Below are 6,430 nucleotides of genomic sequence, written 5' to 3' on the forward strand. Positions count from 1 at the left end.
ATTTACCACTAATTTGAAGTACAATGTGTCACGAGAAAACAATCTCAAAATCACTGGGATAAGTAAAAGCAAAAAAAAGTTATCCCCACTTAAGTGATACATGTCAGATTTGAAAAAAAGGGCTCTGTCAGGAAGGCAAAATCATGCTGTGTCAGGAAGGGGTTAATAAATTCACTCAATAAATTCTGTACTATATTAAATTAAAAATCAGTAACAATTTACTAAAGACTACTTTTGTAAGGGTGTGGAATTTGACATAATTCAATGGTAAAAGAGAAAAATACACAGCGCTCGGAGAGGGGAACCCCTAGCAGCCCTCACTCCGTGGGGAAAGTCTCGGTCCCCCTAGTAGTGCAGAAGTCGAAGTAGAAGAGGGGAGTGTTGGCGCTCTGGGGTTGTTTGGGGGAGGGAATAGTATGATGTATGGGAAGCGGGGAGCTGGGAGCAATAACTGTGGGCTGGGTGTTGTGATAAATGAAGCAGGTAGCAATAACTGTAGGCTGGGTGTTGAGATGGTGTAGAGACCGGAAACAATAACTGTAGGCTGGGTGTTGCTGGTGGAAGTGGTGGGGCGGTCCCCGAGTTGGGTTGAGGTGATGCTAAACTGTCCCACGGTGAGGCAATGCCTGCTGGCTCACCGGTAGATGGTGGTATCGCGGTACTCAGATCCCTTCATGTCAAATCCTGAAGTGGATGTGTGTACCTCCAAAAAATAATGTGAATGGTTCAGGGTATGCAGGTGGTAAGCAGGAAAGGGTAGTAGTAGCTTACCGTGTGGTATCGATGTATCGGCTGATGTCGATGGTACGTGATTGCCCCGGGTCCTGGCACGGTTCCAGAGTCTAATGTATCCGTGTGGTGGGTGAAAGAGGACTTGGGGGTGCACGTGTAGTAAAGGAGAGGTGGACCGGTAGTAATTTTAAAAGGTGCTAATTTATTGTGACTATTACAAACAGTTAGTACAACAAATTAATACCATTGAAAAGTAATTACCAGTAGCAACTGGAGCAAAATAAAGTACAAGAAGGTTTAGCAAGTATTTACCAAGTGAGGTGTAGCCAAACGCGTTTCATCCCAGATTGGGACTTTTTCAATGGCAGAACTGGAGTGCTGTGTCCTGTGGTTTAAATAGGCTGAATTTCTTCATTGCAGCTGAAGTGCCTGGCGTCCTCACTTCCGGGGGCGTGGAGATGAATTGCGCATGTGCACAGTCCTGGGCGCTAGAGCCCGAATTGTGGAGTGTAATCTATTAATGGATGTGGTGTGTGCTGCGCATGCGCGAGCACTAGTTAGGGCGCCCGGGTGACGGGGGATAGGACCGGATGTGGTCAGCGATGTGTAGGGGGACGGGGCAGCTGGGAATTGTAGTGAATGATGTAATTGCTGATAGTGGGCTAGGAGGACGGAAGGAAGCGGCCGGAAGTGGTCAGACGTGATGCGGGGCAGGGATAGCTGGGAGATGTAGTATAGGAATCTCCACGTATGCAGGTTTGTGAGGGCAGGCAGTGCGCCTGCGTGGGGCGGTGGCTGCCGGGAATTGTAGTCTGGAGCAGAACTCTGCGTATCAGAGGTGATGAGGCTGGGCAGTGCGCCTGCGTAGGGCAGTGGCTGCCGGGATTTGTAGTAAATGGGATAAAAGTGTGATATAAATATTTGGAAGTGCCTGCGTAACTGAGGCACATAAAATGATTGTGTGTGAGGGGCGCACTGAAACTGCTGCTGGCCAGTAATTAATAACTGGACTGTGCAGACAGTGGATGTATTAAATGGCTTGATATGAGGGTCACAACGGAGATGGAGGCGATATGAGGTTAACAAGAAACTATTATTGGTGGGAGGGTATGTGAAAATATGGTGGTATGGGCACTTGGTGTAAAGGAAAGGGGAATAAAAACCTGTATGATGGTGGGGTTAGAAGGATATGAGGAAAAATTTAAATTACTAGATAGATGAAATGGATGATGGGTGATGAGCAGAACCAAGGGGTGGGAAGCTGTGAACAGCTTGGTATTATGGTGCTGTGATGTTATGAGGAATAGGGAGGGGGGCTGATGCGATGGGGTCGGGGAGCCGGAGAGGGATGGACCTGATGTAGGTGGGAGAGGGAGAGAGGGGGGGGTAGTAGGATCCTCGGGGTAATTAATGTGTCTTAAGGGTCTATGTTCAGACCTTGTGGGTTCAAAGTTTGCAGGTTGAAAATCCAACTGCTTTCAACTCGGTTAATCCTCTGGATGTGGTCCCCTCCACGCCAGAGTGGGGTGACTTGGTCAATAGCAACAAATTTCAGGCCTTGAGGGTCACTGTTGTGTTGTAGTCTAAAATGTTCTGAGACACTATGCTGTTGTCGTCCATTTTTTATATTACGGATGTGTTCACTTATTCGGGTATGCAGTTTGCGAATGGTACGGCCCACATATTGTCTTTGGCAGGGGCATTCTAGGAGGTAGATGATGTTTTTAGTATTGCAGGTGAGGGTTTTGGAGATGGTGAACTGTTCATTTGTTTGGTTTGATGTGAAAGTGGTAGTGGGTTTGGTGTGCCTATATTGAAGTGTTTGACAGCTATGGCATTTGCCACAATGGAAGAAGCCTTTGGTGACGGGGTGTCCGTCTAGGGTGGTTTGTGTTAATGTGTCATTGGTTGTCAGATGGTTTTTGGTGATTTGTCTCCCTATGTCTTTGGCTTTCCTGAAGACGATGTCTGGTTTTGGTGGTAGAAAGGTTTGTAGTTTTTCATCTAGATGCAGGAGATGCCAATGTTTGTGAATAATGGCTTTGAATTGTGGTGCTGCATCAGTGTAGCCAGTTATCAAAAAGACTTTGTCACTGGTGGGTGTGGGAAGATGTTTCTCTTTGTACTTGAGATGTATCTTTTTGTTTCAGATCCTGGTAAGCTTTATTGACAGTGGTGGTGTTGTACTTTTTCTCTAAGAACTGTTTTTGTAGGTCCTGTCCCTGTGTCTCATAGTCTGTGAGGGTGGAACAGTTGCGTCGGATACGTGTGAATTGGCTGCGTGGGATGCTGGTGATCCAGCTGGGATGGTGATTGCTGTCCGCCCTGATATAACTGTTGACATCGACCTTTTTGTGGAATGTTTGGGTGTGTATTTGATTGTCCCGGATGTTGATTTCTAGATCAAGAAATTCTGCTTGAGTGTGACTATATTGGGTGTTTAATTTGAGATTCTTGGTGTTGTTGTTGATATGCCCAAGAAAGGTCAGTAATGAAGACTCATCTCCTCCCCAAATAAATAGAACGTCATCTATGTAACGGACCCATAGGACCAAATTCGCCTCCAGCCGCGCCCAGATGTTGTCATTCTCCCAGTGATTTATAAAGAGATTGGCGTAGCTGGGGGCGAATTTGGTCCCCATGGCCGTCCCGTGGCGTTGTAGGTAAAAATCGCCCTCAAACCACATGTAATTGTGTTTCAGTATGAAATCAATCCCTTGCAGGATAAATGTTTTTTGTGGTGATGCAAGTGTGGAGTCCTGATCGAGAAAATATTCTATGCTCTCTAGGCCTTGCTGGTGATCAATGGCTGTATAAAGTGAAGTGACATCACTGGTTGCTAGGAAATAATGTTCATGCCACTTTGTTTGGCTGAGAATGTTCAGTACTTGTGTGGTGTCTCTGAGGAATGCCCTTTGTTGTGTTACATATTGTTGTAGGAAATGATCAATGTATTGTGATAGGGGGGCAGTCAGGCAGTTAATTCCTGAAACGATAGGTCTTCCTGGTGGTTTGGTCTGGTGTTTGTGGATCTTGGGCAAGTAATAGAATACCGGTGTGACAGGGTTGGTGGGATAGAGGAAATTGTGTTCTGCTTTGGTTAGAATGCCTATTTGTTTGCCCTGGTTGAGTAAGTTACTCAATTTTGTCTTGAAGTGTGGTAGGGGATCGCTCTTGAGTTTGGTGTATGTTTGGGTGTCTCCCAGGATTTTAAGGGCCTCTGTGATGTAGTCGGATTTGTCCAAAAGGACAATCCCTCCCCCCTTATCAGCTGGTTTGATGACCAGTGAGGTGTTGTTACTAAGGTCTTACATGGCTTTGGTTTCTGCTTTAGTTAAGTTGTATCTCTTTCGTGGCGGTGGATTGAGTGTTTTGATGTCTCTCATTACTGCTTCTTCAAATGTATGTATGTGGTTGCCTTTAAGGTGTGATGGATTGAATGTGGATGGCGGCCTAAACGGTGTGTGCTGGAATTCGCTTGGTGGGGTCTGTCTGGTGTCTAGATTGGTACCCATAAAGTACTTTTTGAGGGCCAATTTCCTGGTAAAGTTTTTGATGTCTAAGTAAGTGTCAAATTTGTTTAATTGGTTATTGGGCGCGAATTTAAGTCCTTTATTCAAAAGTTGGGTCTCTGGTATACTGAGTGTATGGCTGCTTAATTTGAAGATACCTTTTGGTTGGGTGTCATCAGTTTTTTGTGTTCCTGAGTGTTTGTTTTGTCCTCCTCTACATCCTCTCCTATGTCGTTTAGTTTTCTTTTGTTTGTCCTGATTGGCGGAGGTGTTTTGGGTAGTCCTAGTTCTAAAAAATGGTCCCCCCATAGCGGTGTCTTTTTGTCAGCAGATGTGGTATGTAACGGGACGCTGGGCGCCTGACCTACTGGTGTTTGGTCGTGGGTTTCCTTGATGGAATTACCCTCAATGATCGGGATGTCTCTCGTGTTAGTTCTAAGTGTGACTTTGGTAAAGTCAATCCACCCTTGTTCAAACGATTGTCTGGCTATGTCTGTGTATGCGTTTGGTTGTTCGTCCTGGTCATCTATGGTGTAGATGGAAAAGCTATCAAATTTGTCCTCACTGTTGGATGATGTTTCTAGATTTTCTTGCTGTTCGGTGGGTTTAGTATGGAGTTTGGTCATGTATTGTTGGTATGAAAGTTTAAGTCTTTTATATATGGGAGTGTTAGCTTTGATAGTTGGTATGGGTGGTTTGGAGTATGCGTGATTGGCGGTGGTACTTTTTAGGAGGGGTTTCTTAATCTTAGATGTTCTTGTAATGGTTTTGGGGTTTTTAATCCCGTACTTGTCTCTAAGGATTTTGGATTTTTTTGTTTGAATTAGTGTCTCCTCCTGTTTCTTGATGCGTTTAAGCATCAAGGTTTCAAGTGTTTTGAATTCTGCATCTCCCTTGTGTGGTTCTAATTGTGTGTCCAGTTCTTTGAGGGAATTCTCCAGGGAGATGAGCTCTGTGTGTCTTACTTTGATGATGAGTTTAATGAGTTCCCTAGAGCAGTTCGTCAGAATGTCGTTCCATTCCTGGATGAAAGTGGTATTATGTTGGTTATGGGTAGGCGGTTTTGTGATCTGTAGACCCTTGGGGATTAAATTGTGTTCTAGGTACCAGTTGAGGGTTGCAGAATCCCACCAATAGCGATTCTCCTTTTCAAGTGTTTTCTCTAGTTGTAGAAAAATATGGCAAAAATCGCTAGGGGTGGGAGCTTGGTTGGTGGTGTCACCTACATTAGAGAACAATGTGTTAGCTTTGTGTTGTCTGTCATTCCTGATATCTAAGATACCCATGCAGATTAATGGATTCCAGCTGCTGTGTAGGCAGAGACAATCGAACAGTGGTAAAAGAGAAAAATACACAGCGCTCGGAGAGGGGAACCCCTAGCAGCCCTCACTCCGTGGGGAAAGTCTCGGTCCCCCTAGTAGTGCAGAAGTCGAAGTAGAAGAGGGGAGTGTTGGCGCTCTGGGGTTGTTTGGGGGAGGGAATAGTATGATGTATGGGAAGCGGGGAGCTGGGAGCAATAACTGTGGGCTGGGTGTTGTGATAAATGAAGCAGGTAGCAATAACTGTAGGCTGGGTGTTGAGATGGTGTAGAGACCGGAAACAATAACTGTAGGCTGTAGATTCCTATACTACATCTCCCAGCTATCCCTGCCCGCATCACGTCTGACCACTTCCGGCCGCTTCCTTCCGTCCTCCTAGCCCACTATCAGCAATTACATCATTCACTACAATTCCCAGCCTCCCCCTACACATCGCTGACCACATCCGGTCCTATCCCCCGTCACCCGGGCGCCCTAACTTGTGCTCGCGCATGCGCAGCACACACCACATCCATTAATAGATTACACTCCACAATTCGGGCTCTAGCGCCCAGGACTGTGCACATGCGCAATTCATCTCCACGCCCCCGGAAGTGATTAGGACGCCAGGCACTTCAGCTGCAATGAAGAAATTCAGCCTATTTAAACCACAGGACACAGCACTCCAGTTCTGCCATTGAAAAAGTCCCAATCTGGGATGAAACGCGTTTGGCTACACCTCACTTGGTAAATACTTGCTAAACCTTCTTGTACTTTATTTTGCTCCAGTTGCTACTGGTAATTACTTTTCAATGGTATTAATTTGTTGTACTAACTGTTTGTAATAGTCACAATAAATTAGCACCTTTTAAAATTACTACCGGTCCA

The sequence above is a fragment of the Crinia signifera genome, chromosome 3 (assembly GCF_055691185.1).
Source record: "Crinia signifera chromosome 3, ASM5569118v1, whole genome shotgun sequence".
NCBI lineage: Eukaryota > Metazoa > Chordata > Amphibia > Anura > Myobatrachidae > Crinia > Crinia signifera.